This window comes from Triticum aestivum, chromosome 2D (assembly GCF_018294505.1).
Source record: "Triticum aestivum cultivar Chinese Spring chromosome 2D, IWGSC CS RefSeq v2.1, whole genome shotgun sequence".
NCBI classification, from domain to species: Eukaryota; Viridiplantae; Streptophyta; class Magnoliopsida; order Poales; family Poaceae; genus Triticum; species Triticum aestivum.
Genome location: NC_057799.1, coordinates 311,828,248 through 311,847,712, shown reverse-complemented (window position 1 = coordinate 311,847,712; position 19,465 = coordinate 311,828,248).

Genomic DNA, 19,465 nt, shown 5'->3' with positions numbered 1-19,465 from the left:
GGGGGGGCGGCGGCCAAGTGGGGGGGAAGGGGTGCCTTGCCCCCCAAGGCAAGGGGGAACTCCCCCTCCCTAGGGTTCCCAACCCTAGGCGCATGGGGGGAGGCCCAAGGGGGGCGCCCCAGCCCACTAAGGGCTGGTTCCCTTCCACTTTCAGCCCACGGGGCCCTCCGGGATAGGTGGCCCCACCCGGTGGACCCCCGGGACCCTTCCGGTGGTCCCGGTACAATACCGGTAACCCCCGAAACTTTCCTGGTGGCCGAAACTGGACTTCCTATATATAATTCTTCACCTCCGGACCATTCCGGAACCTCTCGTGACGTCCGGGATCTCATCCGGGACTCCGAACAACTTTCGGGTTTCCGCATACATATATCTCTACAACCCTAGCGTCACCGAACCTTAAGTGTGTAGACCCTACGGGTTCGGGAGACATGCAGACATGACCGAGACACCTCTCCGGTCAATAACCAACTGCGGGATCTGGATACCCATGTTGGCTCCCACATGTTCCACGATGATCTCATCGGATGAACCACGGTGTCGAGGATTCAATCAATCCCGTATACAATTCCCTTTGTCAATCGGTATGTTACTTGCCCGAGATTCGATCGTCGGTATCCCAATACCTTGTTCAATCTCGTTACCGGCAAGTCTCTTTACTCGTACCGCAATGCATGATCCCGTGACTAACGCCTTAGTCACATTGAGCTCATTATGATGATGCATTACCGAGTGGGCCCAGAGATACCTCTCCGTCATACGGAGTGACAAATCCCAGTCTCGATCCGTGCCAACCCAACAGACACTTTCGGAGATACCCGTAGTGCACCTTTATAGTCACCCAGTTACGTTGTGACGTTTGGCACACCCAAAGCACTCTTACGGTATCCGGGAGTTGCACGATCCCATGGTCTAAGGAAAAGATACTTGACATTGGAAAAGCTCTAGCAAACGAAACTACACGATCTTTTATGCTATGCTTAGGATTGGGTCTTGTCCATCACATCATTCTCCTAATGATGTGATCCCGTTATCAATGACATCCAATGTCCATAGTCAGCAAACCATGACTATCTGTTGATCAACGAGCTAGTCAACTAGAGGCTTACTAGGGACACTTTGTGGTCTATGTATTCACACATGTATTACGATTTCCGGACAATACAATTAAAGCATGAATAATAGACAATTATCATGAACAAAGAAATATAATAATAACCATTTATTATTGCCTCTAGGGCATATTTCCAACAGTCTCCCATTGCGTCCTGGTGTTGATCATGTTTTGCCCTAGGGAGAGGTTTAGTCAACGGATCTGCTACATTCAGGTCCGTGTGTACTTTACAAATATCTATGTCTCCATTTTGAACACTTTCACGAATGGAGTTGAAGCGACGCTTGATATGCCTGGTCTTCCTGTGAAACCTGGGCTCCTTCGCAAGGGCAATAGCTCCAGTGTTGTCGCAGAAGAGAGTCATCGGGCCCGACGCATTGGGAATCACCCCTAGGTCGGTAATGAACTCCTTTATCCAGACTGCTTCCTGTGCTGCCTCCGAGGCTGCCATGTACTCCGCTTCACATGTAGATCCCGCCACGACGCTTTGCTTGCAACTGCACCAGCTTACTGCTCCTCTATTGAATATATACACGTATCCGGTCTGTGACTTCGAGTCATCCAGATCTGTGTCGAAGCTAGCGTCGACGTAACCCTTTACGACGAGCTCTTCGTCACCTCCATAAATGAGAAACATATCCTTAGTCCTCTTCAGGTACTTCAGGATATTCTTGACCGCTGTCCAGTGTTCCTTGCCGGGATTACTTTGGTACCTTCCTACCAAACTTACGGCAAGGTTTACATCAGGTCTGGTACACAGCATGGCATACATAATAGACCCTATGGCCGAGGCATAGGGGATGACACTCATCTCTTCTATATCTTGTGCCGTGGTCGGGCATTGAGCCGTGCTCAATTGCACACCTTGCAATACAGGCAAGAACCCCTTCTTGGACTGATCCATATTGAACTTCTTCAATATCTTGTCAAGGTATGTACTCTGTGAAAGACCAATGAGGCGTCTTGATCTATCCCTATAGATCTTGATGCCTAATATATAAGCAGCTTCTCCAAGGTCCTTCGTTGAAAAACACTTATTCAAATAGGACTTTATACTTTCCAAGAATTCTATATCATTTCCCATCAATAATATGTCATCCACATATAATATGAGAAATGCTACAGAGCTCCCACTCACTTTCTTGTAAACACAGGCTTCTCCATAAGTCTGTGTAAACCCAAACGCTTTGATCATCTCATCAAAGCGAATGTTCCAACTCCGAGATGCTTGCACCAGCCCATAAATTGAGCGTTGGAGCTTGCATACTTTGTTAGCATTCTTAGGATCGAAAAAACCTTCCGGCTGCATCATATACAACTCTTCCTTAAGGAAGCCGTTAAGGAATGCCGTTTTGACGTCCATCTGCCATATCTCATAATCATAGTATGCGGCAATTGCTAACATGATTCGGACGGACTTCAGCTTCGCTACGGGTGAGAAAGTCTCATCGTAGTCAACCCCTTGAACTTGTCGATAACCCTTAGCGACAAGTCGAGCTTTGTAGATGGTCACATTACCATCTGCGTCCGTCTTCTTCTTAAAGATCCATTTGTTTTCTATGGCTCGCCGCTCATCGGGCAAGTCAGTCAAAGTCCATACTTTGTTCTCATACATGGATTCTATCTCGGATTTCATGGCTTCTAGCCATTTGTCGGAATCCGGGCCCGCCATCGCTTCTTCATAGTTCGAAGGTTCACCGTTGTCTAACAACATGATTTCCAGGACAGGGTTGCCGTACCACTCTGGTGCGGAACGTGTCCTTGTGGACCTACGAAGTTCAGTAACTTGATCTGAAGTTTCATGATCATCATCATTAACTTCCTCCCCAGTCGGTGTAGGCACAACAGGAACATTTCCCCGCGCTGCGCTACTTTCCGGTTCGGAAGGGGTGACTATCACCTCATCAAGTTCCACTTTCCTCCCACTCAATTCTTTCAAGAGAAACTCCTTCTCTAGAAAGGACCCGTTCTTGGCAACGAAGATCTTGCCTTCGGATCTGAGGTAGAAGGTATACCCAATAGTTTCCTTAGGGTATCCTATGAAGACGCATTTTTCCGATTTGGGTTCGAGCTTTTCAGGTTGAAGTTTCTTGACATAAGCATCGCATCCCCAAACTTTTAGAAACGACAGCTTAGGTTTCTTCCCAAACCATAATTCATACGGTGTCGTCTCAACGGATTTAGACGGTGCCCTATTTAAAGTGAATGCGGCAGTCTCTAAAGCATAACCCCAAAATGAGAGCGGTAAATCGGTAAGAGACATCATAGATCGCACCATATCCAATAGAGTGCGATTACGACGTTCGGACACACCATTTCTCTGAGGTGTTCCAGGCGGCGTGAGTTGTGAAACTATTCCACATTTCCTTAAGTGTGTACCAAATTCGTGACTTAAATATTCTCTACCACGATCTGATCGTAAGAATTTTATTTTTCTGTCACGTTGATTCTCGACTTCATTCTGAAATTCCTTGAACTTTTCAAAGGTTTCAGACTTGTGTTTCATTAGGTAGACATACCCATATCTACTTAAATCATCAGTGAGAGTGAGAACATAACGATATCCTCCGCGAGCCTCAACACTCATTGGACCACACACATCGGTATGTATGATTTCCAATAAGTTGGTTGCTCGCTCCATTGTTCCGGAGAACGGAGTCTTGGTCATCTTACCCATGAGGCATGGTTCGCACGTGTCAAATGATTCGTAATCAAGAGACTCCAAAAGTCCATCTGCATGGAGCTTCTTCATGCGCTTCACACCAATGTGACCAAGGCGGCAGTGCCACAAGTATGTGGGACTATCGTTATCAACTTTACATCTTTTGGTATTCACACTATGAACATGTGTAACATCATGTTCGAGATTCATCAAAAATAAACCATTGACCAGCGGGGCATGACCATAAAACATATCTCTCAAATAAATAGAACAACCATTATTCTCGGATTTAAATGAGTAGCCATCTCGAATTAAACGAGATCCAGATACAATGTTCATGCTCAAAGCTGGCACTAAATAACAATTATTGAGGTTTAAAACTAATCCCGTAGGGAGATGCAGAGGTAGCGTGCCGACGGCGATCACATCGACCTTGGAACCATTCCCGACGCGCATCGTCACCTCGTCCTTCGCCAGTCTCCGTTTATTCCGTAGTTCCTGTTTTGAGTTACAAATATGAGCAACCGCACCGGTATCAAGTACCCAGGAGCTACTACGAGTACTGGTAAGGTACACATCAATTACTTGTATATCACATATACCTTGGGTGTTGCCGGCCTTCTTCTTGTCCGCTAAGTATTTGGGGCAGTTCCGCTTCCAGTGACCACTTCCCTTGCAATAAAAGCACTCAGTCTCGGGCTTGGGTCCATTCTTTGACTTCTTCCCGGTAACTGGCTTACCGGGCGTGGCAACTCCCTTGCCGTCCTTCTTGAAGTTCTTCTTACCCTTGCCCTTCTTGAACTTAGTGGTTTTATTCACCATCAACACTTGATGTTCTTTTCTGATCTCCCCTTCCGCTGATTTCAGCATTGAATATACCTCGGGAATGGTCTTTTCCATCCCCTGCATATTGTAGTTCATCACAAAGCTCTTGTAGCTTGGTGGAAGCGACTGGAGGATTCTGTCAATGACCGCGTCATCCAGGAGATTAACTCCTAGCTGAGACAAGCGGTTGTGCAACCCAGACATTCTGAGTATGTGCTCACTAACAGAACTGTTCTCCTCCATTTTATAGCTGAAGAACTTGTCGGAGACTTCATATCTCTCGACCCGGGCATGAGCTTGAAAAACCAGTTTCAGCTCCTCGAACATCTCGTATGCTCCATGTTTCTCAAAACGCTTTTGGAGACCCGGTTCTAAGCTGTAAAGCATGCCGCACTGAACGAGGGAGTAATCATCAGCACGTGATTCCCAAGCGTTCATAACGTCTTGGTTCTCTGGGATTGGTGCTTCACCTAGCGGTGCTTCTAAGACATAATCTTTCTTGGCTGCTATGAGGATGATCCTCAGGTTCCGGACCCAGTCCGTATAGTTGCTGCCATCATCTTTCAGCTTGGTTTTCTCTAGGAACGCGTTGAAATTGAGGACAACGTGGGCCATTTGATCTACAATACATAGTGTAAAGATTTAGACTAAGTTCATGATAATTAAGTTCATATAATCAAATTATTTAATGAACTCCCACTCAGATAGACATCCCTCTAGTCATCTAAGTGAAACATAATCCGAATTCGACTAGGCCGTGTCCGATCATCACGTGAGACGGACTAGTCAAGATCGGTGAACATCTCCATGTTGATCGTATCTTCTATACGACTCATGCTCGACCTTTCGGTCCTCCGTGTTCCGAGGCCATGTCTGTACATGCTAGGCTCGTCAAGTGAACCTAAGTGTATTGCGTGTGTTCCAAGGCCATGTCTGTACATGCTAGGCTCGTCAACACCCATTGTATTCGAACGTTAGAATCTATCACACCCGATCATCACGTGGTGCTTCGAAACAACGAACCTTCGCAATGGTGCACAGTTAGGGTGAACACTTTCTTGAAATTATTATACGGGATCATCCTACTTGCTACCGTCGTTCTAAGCAAATAAGATGCAAAAACATGATAAACATCACATGCAATCAAATAGTGACATGATATGGCCAATATCATCATGCTCCTTTGATCTCCATCTTCGGGGCACCATGATCATCTTCGTCACCGGCATGACACCATGATCTCCATCATTGTGTCTTCATGAAGTCGTCACGCCAACGGTTACTTCTACTTCTATGGCTAACGCGTTTAGCAACAAAGTAAAGTAATTTACATGGCGTTATCCAATGACACGCAGGTCATTCAAAATAATAAAGACAACTCCTATGGCTCCTGCCGGTTGTCATACTCATCGACATGCAAGTCGTGATTCCTATTACAAGAATATGATCAATCTCATACATCACATATATCATTCATCACATCTTCTGGCCATATCACATCACATAGCACTTGCTGCAAAAACAAGTTAGACGTCCTCTAATTGTTGTTGCAAGTTTTTTCGTGGTTTGTAGGTTTCTAGCAAGAACAATTTCTTACCTACGTATGACCACAACATGATTTGCCAATTTCTATTTACCCTTCATAAGGACCCTTTTCATCGAATCTGTTCCGACTAAAGTAGGAGAGACAGACACCCGCTAGCCACCTTATGCAACTAGTGCATGTCAGTCGGTGGAACCTGTCTCACGTAAGCGTACGTGTAAGGTCGGTCCGGGCCGCTTCATCCTACAATGCCGCCGAAACAAGAAACGACTAGTAGCGGCAAGAAGAATTGGCAAACTCAACGCCCACAACTGCTTTGTGTTCTACTCGTGCATAGTAACTACGCATAGGCCTGGCTCATGATGCCACTGTTGGGAATCGTAGCATAATTTTAAAATTTTCCTACGCTCACCAAGATGCATCTATGGAGTCTACTAGCAACGAGGGAAGGGAGTGCATCTACATACCGTTGTAGATCGCGAGCGGAAGCGTTCCAATGAACGTGGATGACGGAGTCGTACTCGCCGTGATCCAAATCACCGATGACCGAGTGCCGAACGTACGGCACCTCCGCGTTCAACACACGTACGGTGCAGCGACGTCTCCTCCTTTCTTGATCCAGCAAGGGGGGAGGAGAGGTTGATGGAGATCCAACAGCACGACGGCGTGGTGGTGGATGTAGCGGCTCTCCGGCAGGGCTTCGTCGAGCTTCTGCGCGAGAGAGAGAGGTGTTGCAGGGGAGGAGGGAGGCGCCAAAGGCTGTCGTGTGCTGCCCTCCCTCCCCCCCCTTTATATAGGCCCCCAAGGGGGTGCGCAGCCCTTGGAGATGGGATCTCCAAGGGGGGGGCGGCGGCCAAGGGGGGAAGGGGTTGCCTTGCCCCCCAAGGCAAGGGGAAACTCCCCCCCTAGGGTTCCCAACCCTAGGCGCATGGGGGGGAGGCCCAAAGTGGCGCCCCAGCCCATTAGGGGCTGGTTCCCCTCCACTTTCAGCCCACGGGGCCCTCCGGGACAGGTGGCCCCACCCGGTGGACCCCCGGGACCCTTCCGGTGGTCCCGGTACAATACCGATAACCCCCGAAACTTTCCCGGTGGCCAAAACTGGACTTCCTATATATAATTCTTCACCTCCGGACCATTCCGGAACCTCTCGTGACGTCCGGGATCTCATCCGGGACTCCGAACAACTTTCGGGTTTCCGCATACATATATCTCTACAACCCTAGCGTCACCGGACCTTAAGTGTGTAGACCCTACGGGTTCGGGAGACATGCAGACATGACCGAGACGCCTCTCCGGTCAATAACCAACAGTGGGATCTGGATACCCATGTTGGCTCCCACATGTTCCACGATGATCTCATCGGATGAACCACGGTGTCGAGGATTCAATCAATCCCGTATACAATTCCCTTTGTCAATCGGTATGTTACTTGCCCGAGATTCGATCGTCGGTATCCCAATACCTTGTTCAATCTCGTTACCGGCAAGTCTCTTTACTCGTACCGCAATGCATGATCCCGTGACTAACGCCTTAGTCACATTGAGCTCATTATGATGATGCATTACCGAGTGGGCCCAGAGATACCTCTCCGTCATACGGAGTGACAAATCCCAGTCTCGATCCGTGCCAACCCAACAGACACTTTCGGAGATACCCGTAGTGCACCTTTATAGTCACCCAGTTACGTTGTGACGTTTGGCACACCCAAAGCACTCTTACGGTATCCGGGAGTTGCACGATCTCATGGTCTAAGGAAAAGATAATTGACATTGGAAAAGCTCTAGCAAACGAAACTACACGATCTTTTATGCTATGCTTAGGATTGGGTCTTGTCCATCACATCATTCTCCTAATGATGTGATCCCGTTATCAATGACATCCAATGTCCATAGTCAGGAAACCATGACTATCTGTTGATCAACGAGCTAGTCAACTAGAGGCTTACTAGGGACACTTTGTGGTCTATGTATTCACACATGTATTACGATTTCCGGACAATACAATTATAGCATGAATAATAGACAATTATCATGAACAAAGAAATATAATAATAACCATTTATTATTGCCTCTAGGGCATATTTCCAACACTACCGCACCGAGGTCATCGACTACGACGTCGCCCACATTCGCCTACTGTACAATGCCATCCTCGGGTATCCAACCCTGGCCAAGTTCATGGCAGTGACCCACCACGGCTACAACGTCCTCAAGATGCCAGGGAGCGGCGGGGTCATCACTGTCCCCTGCGAAGAAAGAGATGTGGTCTGCTCCCTCGAGCGTGCCTTCCAAGCTGCAGCAATTGAAGACCCTGACAGCAAGGGTGAGCACCCTCCTGAGGCCGTCCCCAAGAAGAAGAAGCAGCTACTCCACACAGGGCCTCAGGGGAGCAGCGCCTCGAGCGCTGCCACATCAGGATCGGCGCCCGCTCCTGGGGTGCCTCCCTTCCTCGCATAGGAAGGCGCGCCCAGCGCCCTCCTCGGGCAGGGCTCGGGGGCTCTCTTCTGGAGGGCCTCAAACCTCACCAACATCATGAGGGAGGCGCTCGGGCACCACATGGAGGCATGCTTTGCAACACGTTTCCCTTAGGAGGACACTTGGCGAGGAGCGCCCAGCGCTCAGGAGTTCATTGCCAAGACCACTCAGGAGCTGTAGGATGCAAGGGCCATGCGCGGCGATCGCCGCTCACCTGGCGCGGCTCCCCATCCGGGCGAGGATGGTGGGTTGCGCATCTGCATCGACATACAAGGGCTCAAGAGGGCCGCATCTCAGGAGCTTTTCTGGCCTTCGCGCGTGGGACGTTGCGAGGGCCCGATTCACAGCTACGTTCGCATGCCATACGGCCTGCCGAGCATGGCATCCGCCTTCCAGCGCAACCTGCCGAGCGTCCTGGCGGCTCAGGAGGCCAGGCATCACGCAGTCCTGGCGGAGATGGAGACGGTCCTCAAGGAACCGCCCGGGCCCCCGGAGCCTCCCGAGGCTCAGGGCCTCGGTGGCTCGTGAGGAGCAGCCCCTTCACCACGCATCTTCAGCTACCCCAACATCCCTTCGACAATGGAACCAGGTCACATTTTCCAAGTTTATTTAGCTGGGAGCGCCCTCAGGGCCGCATCATTCCCAGGCTGCGTGGGTCCGTCCCTGCGGCATGTATCCCTTTTCATGTCTTTAGCTTACTATGCTGGGGGTGCCCCACGGGCTGCATCATCCCCAAGCCGCTCGGGTCTGACCCAGTGGCATGTATCGTTCCTGCATTTACCTAAGCTAGTTTGCTTTCCATGCATAATATATCTATGGCTATCACCTGCTTGATTGTCACCCACCTCGGGAGCTACTCATGCTAGCACGACGCTTGTGCTCGGGGTCTGTCCCTGCAACACCGACAAATCTGAGCAGTCGAGCTCTGACCCGCGGCACGCCCCGCGCACGTCACCTTACCAAGCCCTCAGTGCCTTCATCCTCTTGCGGAGCGATCTGTGGCGGGCCGACAATCATAATGCCGATCTGCGCCCCTCCTCACGCTAACCTGCAGGGACCTCCTGAGGACAACAGCAGGCGGCACCACAGGCTCCCTCTTCTCCCATGCGATTCGCTTGCATGTTAAAAGGGGGGCTCCTAAGCATCGCCACTCAGGAGCTCTTACTGGGTCCCTAGGTCTCATCCCTGGCCTTGCCACAGCATCGGGACCTGGCATACCAGCGGCGGCTGAGCTCGCTCGGGGGCCAGGACCTGTGAACGTACAGCACGAAGAGGAGCGTGGGGAAGAGCGAGAGGCTCACACGGACTTGACCTGGCTGTGCTACGACCACCGACGCGCGAGTTAGGCACGTCACAGGGAGCCTACTCCGGACTGCCAAGATAAGTTTCGCGCCCGGGTCAACCAACTGTTATGACACAGGATTCTCACTTGCTGCAGCCCTGTTGCGGCAACACCACCTCCCTTTCTTACCTCTCGATGGCTGCTTGCACGCTAAAGGGGGCCTCCTGAGCATCGTGCCTCAGGAGCTCTTACTGGACCTCGGGCCGCTCACCTCCTGGCCTTGACCACGGCATCACGACCTGGCATACCAGCGACGGCTGCAGCCCGCCTGGGGACCGGGACCTGTCAGCGTAGAGCACCAAGCTGTCGCAGGGATGGAAAGGGGAGACCGAGCTGAAACAGGACATGCACACGCAAATTTTCATAATAAGGACAATATCAACAAAAGACATTATAGACCCTTTACTCGCCCCCATGGGGTTCGTCTCGATTCATCACAGGGAACAAAAGAAGGGAGCTTCTAGGGGCCCTATCTACACGCGCCGGCACGGCCGATGCCATCATCAACAGTGGGCCACGGAAGGCCGGCTCCAACCCCATCCAGATCAGGGACGGCGGCGGCCGGACGCGGCGGCCTTGCTCCAGGCACGGCGAGAGCTCGGGGGCACATAGCTATCGTCGCTCGTCTCCGGAGTCTCGTAGAGCTCGGGAGAGTCGCTGGACTCCCAAGCGACGCCGCTACTGCTGGATGAGTCGCTGGCGAGGCGGGCGGCAGACCCAGCTCCTGCTGCGGCACCGTCTAGGCGGCCCTCTCCGGGGCAGCACTCCAAGTGACGGTCTTCCTCGTCGAAGACCTTGAAGAACATGGTGGAGGTGCCGTCGTACTCGAGGTGAATCGCGAGGGTGCCCTTCGTACGGCAAACCCGGGCAACCTCACTCCGGCCGCGGGTCATGAAGATCTTGCCCGAGGAAACAACTTCAACCTCCGCTCCGGTCGCCGGGGCGTCGCAGTCGGCGTGCTGCAGCCAAAGCTCGAGGGGCCCCCTCGGCGGCATCTCGGTGGAGAAGAATGACGGGAAGCGGATCCAGGTGCGCGGAGGCATCGCCGCCCACATCACGAGTTCGCGCGAGGAGTCCGCGGCATGGGCTCCTAGGGCGACGGCGTGTGTCACCGCGGCGCGGCGACCATGGCCGCGGCATGGGCGGCGCCGCTCGCCACCTCTTCGTCTAGAGCCCTCGGCTTGGGCGTACAGAGGCAGCGGATACCCGGGAGGTGGCCGCTCGCACCAAGGCCTTTTCACCTCTGGCCTCACCACTACTTCACGGCGATGGACCGGCCTCTTCTTCGGTGGATGTGGCCCGGGCTCGTCGCGGGGGGTTTTCCCTTTCTCAGCAGCTGAGAACCTTCGAATCGGCGCCATGAGGCACTACTAGCAATAGAGCAAGGGAGGAGAAGCGAGCGGAACGAGAAGAGATGGGTGATGGGGGCTTTGCCCTCCTCCTCATTTATAGCAGGAGAAGGCCAACCGGCGACCCCCACGATCACAGGTAATGATGGTTTTTCCTTGCATGCAGCAGGGACTCATCAAGTCGGGCAGTTACCAAGGCAGCATGGGGAAGCGGAGATGCCCACGTCTAAGCAATCGCCATGCGTCGACCAAGGCCGCATGCTGTTGGGGCCTGCGGTGCTCCGCACTTGCCCTTTGGCTTCGCCTCGAAGCCAAGTCCGAGCGTGCCTTGGGCCCGGGGGCTACAGTCGGCGTCCTGGGAACTGGGGTCCCCAGACTTGCCTGCCTGCGGCCCATGGCGTGGCTCCACTAACGGCCCCATACGGCCCATCTTCACTAGCAAACACTCAAGACCCTCGCGAGGGGCCAAGCCTCGCGAGGCGGACGACGCAAGACCTCCTCGGGGGCAGCCTCACCAGGATGGCTCGCGAGGGGCGGCGAGATCAAGGCAAGGGGAACCTCGTGAGGTTCCTATGATGTGAGCCATGACGATCAAGGGCCAGGCGGGCGCCAGTGCACACAGTGTCCTCGTTTCCTCTTTGGTGGTAAAGAGGCAAGCACAGGGAGGAGTCCCGAGGCATCAGGCAAAGGTTTCCATATTGGTGTAACGAGACCAAGACGAGCAGGACGGCAGGACGGAGGTCACCGTGGAGCCCAAGACGGCGTCACCACCAGAGCCTTTGTCAAGCGAAGACCACCTTTAGTCAGGATAACTTGTACTACTTGTCCCCCTTCAAATTGGCCGTTGTGGGTGAGGGAGTCCTGGACTACGGGGTCCTTGGGCGTCCGGCCTGTTATCTTGTGGGCCGGACTGATGGGCTGTGAAGACATGAAGGCCGAAGACTATACCCGTGTCCGGGTTGGACTCTACTTGGCGTGGAAGGCAAGCTTGGCAACCGACTATGAAGAGTTCCCTTTGATGTAAACGACTTCATGTAACCCTAGCTCTCTTCGGTGTCTATATAAACCGGAGAGAGTAGTCCGGATGGAGAGAGAATACTCATTACCATATTCACATAGGCTAGACTTCTAGGGTTTAGCCATTACGATCTCGTGGTAGATCAACTCTTGTAACACTCATATTAATCAAGATCAATCAAGCAGGAAGTAGGGTATTACCTCCATAGAGAGGGCCCGAACCTGGGTAAACATCGTGTCCCCTGTCTCCTGTTACCATCGATCCTAGACGCACAGTTCGGGACCCCCTACCCGAGATCTGCCGGTTTTGACACCGACAGTGGGATCCCTTCCCGCTCAATATTTGGGAAGAGAACCAGGGCCTCTATAAATAGGGCTAGCCACCACATTAGGAGGCAACTCATCTTGGACTGGATCCATTCCATCCTCGCATTCGCCGAGCACAAGAACACCTCTCCTCAGGAGGCTGTTCTTCCCTTGTACTGTTCATCCTCAACCCGAGAGGCAATCCTCCACAACACACTGGAGTAGGGTATTACACCACATCAGTGGCCCAAACCAGTGTAAACCTCGTGTCTCTTGTGTTGCGAGTTCGTCGAGCTAGGCTTTGAGATCGCGGTGAGGGTGATGGCGTGATTAGGTAGGGGGAGATCTTCGTGCGCAACCTAGTGTTCGAACCTCAAGGGTTTTGCCGGAACCCAAAATCCGACAATGCCTTCCTATTTTTGATACATGCTACATATGTATATTAACCATGTTCGTACCTCAAACTAATGCTCTTTTGTATCCCTCATCAATCACTTATGATGAGACAGTCACCCCAGTGGGTTACTATGAGACGCTGATGTAGGGTATAACCCTAGGTGGCCGATCTTTCACGAAATGGAGGGGATCCCACGAAGAACACTAAGAACACAAGGGGAAACACGAGGGAAAACGAGAGGAACACTCAAGAACAATTCCAATCACACATCCACTATACAATCAAACACACAAGATCCACAAGGTACATGAACAACAAAGGGAAAGATACAAGGTAAAGTTCATCTCCAAGAGAAGGTCTTGATGATATCCTAGACGGATCTTCCCGTGAGGGGTCTTGATGATATCCCGCATGATCTTCTCACATGGAGGTCTTGAACTCCATGGGAGTGGTACTCTCTCTCTCTCTCAAGAGTAGAGGTAGGTAGGAGCAAAGCTCACATACAAATGAGCTATCATATTTGCTAACCCCAGAAAGGAGGTGGAGGTGGTCTATTTATAGTCTAAGCCACGAAGGGGTAAGTGGGAGAGGGATACAAGGCCAAAGGCCCGCGGCTGCGCATAGGCAGGGCAGTAGTACCGGCCCCTCGGGCGATAGTACCTCTTGTGGAGCTTCAGTGGTAGTACCGCTTGGGTTGGGCGGTAGTACCGCTTGGGCTGGGCGGTAGTACCGCTTGTGTCGCTCAATCACAGGAGCTCGCACGGATGTTGCGCTAGTAGGCGGATGCTGGGCGGTAGTACCGCTTGTGGGCCTTTAGCGGTAGTACCGCTTAGTGTGGGCGGTAGTACCGCCCGTTCTGGACTAGGCAGATCCTCTTCTTCCTTCTCTTCCATGCTTCCCTCGTGGATGGTGTAGTTGTACGCTTGCGCTCGCACTCCTCCTCATCATCCGTGGTGTCTCGATAATGCCTATGCATGCACACGGGAGAAGTGTCAAGTAGTATACCATCCTCGAAGGGGTCAAGTGAGCACGTGTAAAGGACATGATTCACCTTTGTGTATGTGAAGTCGATTTCGCACGTGTCACTCGCCGAACGGACTCTTGACATGGTGATGTCCATAGGATGCTCCGCATCATCTCCCCCCCTTGGGAAAGATCCGACCTCGGATTGAAAACCAAATCACCTTGGGAAAGAGATGGCTTCGCCGTGTAGAAGTGGACGTTCACCAAGTACTCATCATCTTCAAGCTCGCAATGGGCACTCTCCAATGTCACACTGTCTAGTGATTCCTTCAAAAGGAGCAAAGACAACAAACACTTGGAAAAACAAATGTGGTTATCGTTAGTGCAAAACCAAGCATTCAAGTGGTGATTCACCCAACAAGTGTCGTCATCATGCAAAACATATGGTTTGACAAAGGATTGTGACACGGCATGTAAGCACATAAATTGAGCATAAGCAAAGAAATCATGGGGACAAGCATGTAAGTGTGAGGTAGTGATGCAAATATGTGTGATAAGAGAAGAAGCATCTATCTCAAGTTCATAGCAAGCATTCATAAATTGCTCAATGAAAGGTCTATGGTAGGCATAAGAATCATTCACAACACCAAATAAAATGAAGTGTCTAAACACATGGGTCAAATGCAACACACTCCAAGCATAACGTGCATACGGTGTAGTGAAAATCATGTGGCACTCAACACAATAGAAAGAGCAATTGTTCATCATGTCTGAGGCAATCAAGGCAAGCATGTAGCAATCAATGGGACATGGCATATGTGAAGGAATGACATTGTTGCAACCAAACATGTGATAGGAGCAAGTAATCCAAGAATTGGATACAACATACAAGGCATATATGTATGAGGCATGGTAATGTGGCAATCATGAGTAAAAGCAATATCTCGAACATGCGTGCAAATGGTGCAAGCAACACATGAAGTATGATCCATAATATCCAAGGTCATGGTTTGGGGGTTCTCAAAAGAGAAGGATGTCACCTTGAAAGCATGTCCTTGTGCATCCTTCACAATGCCGAAACACAAGCAAGTGCGATGTAGAAACATCGTGGTAGAATGTTGTTCGCTCTCAAGAGCTCGAATTGTCAACTCACGTGATGTGGAAGTTGACACAAAGTCCAAGTATCCTACACATGCACACAACAAAACAAAGAACATATGTGCATGGTAGATAAACATATCATCCATCATGATGGTTCTCTTCTCTTGCACATAACCATTAGAAGCACAAGTGCATGAATAATATGATGCAACAATGGCTATATTCATGGCACTATGTATATGGTGCAAAGAGGTAAGACAAGCATGCTTCACAAGAAATATGTCAAAGTCTCCAAATAGATGTGAGAATGCTATGGGGGCAATCTCATGAGAAAGAGTAGAATCATTGTTGCACTCTATACATGGCAAATCGTCGAACATGAGAGAGGCAACACATGGAGATATATGACAAGAAGCAATAACAATCATGTCCAAAGCATGTAGCTGGTTGTCATCAACCGCATGAAATAAGCAAGTATGAATCATTGGTGATGCAACATAAGCAAGCATATAAATCATGTCGTGCAAACTAGTGGAGCGAAGATGCAATACACTAGAGGAAATCATGGCAATGATGTCATTTGAGTAAATAATAGGCATCGGCAATGCACATGACATATCGCAAGCACGAACACAAAGCAAGATCATAGTGTAATCATAGGCATGGGGAACAAAGCAAACATGGCAATAACAAGTGATATCTCCACCAAACTTGCAAATACACATATATGTACTAGAATCAATCATCATGTGTAATGCAAAGCATGTGTCACAAATGCATGGCAAAGGTATAGGGATGAGTATATCCTGCAAAGTGAACATGGCAAGATGGGCATAGAATATGTAATGTACAATAACCCATAGCCAAGTGAGGGCCATGTAGAAGAAATGCGCGAAGAGAGCGGTGTGAAAGATAATCCCTGGGATCCCAAGTCATCATTGATATCTAGAGCTCATATTGTCAACTCATCGGATTGTGAGGTTGACAAGTAAGCATGGGTACCTACACAACAAATACACAAACCAAAGAAATTGTCACTGGTGCGCGTCGGTCCTAAACAAACGGTTTTTTGCCCCTTTCCGCGACGGCATTTGGAACCGTCGCCAAGTGAGTGTGTGCGATAGGGTGTCCTTCCCACACAACCCAAAAATCGGGGATAGGCCCTCCAGGACCCAGGCTGGGGCCGTGTGCGATCGGGCGAGGCATCGAAACCCAATCATTTCCGTAGGTATGTACATCCCACAGGTGAATCCCATAAATCATTTCCGTAGGTATGTACATCCCACACGGTGAATCCCAGAAATCATTTCCATAGATATGTACATCCCACATGGTAATCCGAGAAAATCATTTCCGTAGGTATGTACATCCCACACGGTGAATCCCAGAAAAACATTTCCGTTCGTATGTATATCACACACAGTCAATCCAAGGAATACGTTTCCGTTCTTATGTACATTCCACACAGTCAATCCAGGGAAAACGTTTCCATTCAGACGTGAATCCCACACAGTTTTATGTGTAGGCTTGTGTGTGAAAGGTGTAACTATCACGCACGGTCTTCCTTGGTTAACTGTTTGCTTTTATCAACTATATCACACACGACTTGATGAAGAAAACTGTGTGGCATTGGGCTATCCATCGCAACTGCTTTTACTGCTAGAACCGTTTGCAAAGGTCCATGACACATTTAGCAGGTTTAATAGTTTACAATTAATAATTCCAGTATTATGCAAATTCACATTTCATATCGAATAGCTGTTTGCCAATTTCATATCAGGCACATATATATTATAACATCACAGTACGGTAGCTACGTGAAAACAACACAGTACAACATATAGATAGTTCAACATCGTAAGAACAATATATTGATTTCTCTAATCGAGATCATCCAGGCTCGTCTTATCCACCTCTGTTTTCAGTTCAGTAAGAACCCGTTTTGCACGGGCCAACTGGGAAAGTGCCTCCTCCTTCACCAACACCATCTTAGCAAAGTCTTTAAAAAAAACTGAGCTCATTCTCCAGCTTCAACTTTTTATCCCGCATCTTGAAATATGCTTCAGCGTTGACAAGACTTTCTCTAAGCCTAGTTGTGTTCACTTCCTCATACATGCTCCAGAGCTTCGTTAGGCACATCTTCAAAGACTGTGGCCACTCTTGATCAACCCACTCCAAGTAAGAACACTTCCGTTCATCCTATAATATTTAAAACTAGATCAGTAACAATTGTAGGGGAAATGGGTTTATAGCAACATAGAAAATCGCCAATGCTTATTTTGAAAAACTGAAGAAACATGTTAATTATGACATATCTTCTCAAAAAGATCAATGTGCAAATGAAATAATTGGTACTGAGACAACAACCAAATTCTGGAACATCAGAAGCTATAATTAACTACAACGACGCTACAAGTTCTTACTCATGTACAATAAATAACAAATTGAACATTTTATGAGGAAGGTAAATATAACTGCAACATCATAGCGACAGTGTTTGGATGACACCAGGGACCCGGACTCCGGAGCACGTAGTTGCTCCGATGCCCAATTCCTTCGTGCCATAAAGATTTAGTATTTTACTGCTTGGCTGCTCGGATGTGTGGAACAAAGTTGGCTGCACAAACTGCTGAAGTGGTGCCAAAAAATTTTCTAATGGCACCGCTGATGAGATGGCAATAATTTAAGATACTAGGTACAAACTATGACACTGTCTTTGGATGCATTTGGTTGAAGGTGTGGTATGAATGGGTTGGGACCGTGACAGTGTCTGAATCACATCTAACAAATGATTTTTAACAACGGAAGAGGGTCTAACCTTCTCTGCACATGCCAAAAACTTCCTCCCAGTATCCACAGAATCAAACGCAAGTAGCTTCACGCATGGAGATTGATGGTGACAACGAGTAGATAGATCTTCGGCCACCCCACTCCATTCGTTGCCACTGATGGTCTTAGGGAGCTACAAGAGGAAGAAACGACTCAAATCGACCTCCGGGTAAACATCCTTCATTCCAAGTCATAGCCCGAGAGAGAGAGAGAGAAGAGAGGCATACCCGGGTGGTGAAGGAGTAGTCGCCGGAGGAGGAACCGCTGGAGATGTCTTTGAAGAAGACCATGGCGACCCCGGCGGTAGGATCCGAAACGGCGAGAGCGAGGAAGCGGCTATAGCTTAGCAAGGAAGGAAGGAGGAAACAGGGGAAATGTGACTTGTGGTCGGGGAGAAAAGGGTGTGGGGAAGGGGGGAACGGGGCGGGGTAGATATTTTGGCGGTAGGCCAAAATTTTGGAAATGTGGAGGGAAACTTTGCACGCGGTGCCACCGGACCATTCACTTTGAACGATTGTGTGCATCGCGAACGATTCTTCTGCTTTACGCGCATGGGATGAGTTTGATAATTCAAATTTTGGTCTCAAGGCATGGGCACATTCACTTTGAACGCGCGCGGTGCCGCCGGACCATTCACTTTGAACGATTGTGTGCATCGCAAACGATTCTTCTGCTTTACGCGCATGGGATGAGTTCGCCTAATCAAATTTTGGTGGAAATTTCCCCGGGTACGTCATTGCATAATTTAACATCGCTTGCTAATTTGGGCACACAAAAGAGCGTACAACAGACAGACCACACTTACTGAATCGAGCAATTTTAGTAATTACACAGAGCCAGTTGACCTAAACATTGCTCTAACAAAAGACCAGCATTAAAATCGAAGCCTAAGTACGCATAATTAAAAATCCGCCGCCGCGCCAGCCTATGCATCACCGGTGTGAGATGAGACGTCGATGACTTGTCCTGGCGACATGCCGCCGTTGGTGGACTCCGCGCCCCCCCTGTAGAAGTTGATCGCGTACTCGTCCTCGTCCTCGTCCTCGGCACCGCCCTCAAGGTTGTAGTACTCGTAATAGTGGCTGCGCCAGAGCTCGCGTTGGTACTCCACCGCCGATTCCTCGACGGACAGACTCTTCTCTACCTCGACCTCGGTCACGCGCAACTCTTCCTCCCGGCGCTCCTCGATCTCCGCCGCCTCCTGCATCTCTAGCTCCCGCTCGGCGACCTCATGAGGAAGCAGGTGCTCCATGGCCACCGCCACCTTTTCAGACGTGGGTTGCATGCTGGAGTCCGAGGTGGCCTGGAATATCTTGGCATGTGCATCCTCGATCTTGGCATGGATGGCCTCGACCCGGGCCAGGGTGACATCAGCGGCACGGACGGTAGCTCGAGTGCTCTCGGCGTTTGCATCCGCCAACGTAGCAGCAGTTGCAGCCGTCTCGGCTGCTGCAGCTGCCCTGTCGGCTGCCACAGACGCCCTCTCGGCGGAAGCGGCCGCGCTCAATGCGGATGCGACAGCACTCTCGGCGTAGGTGGTCGC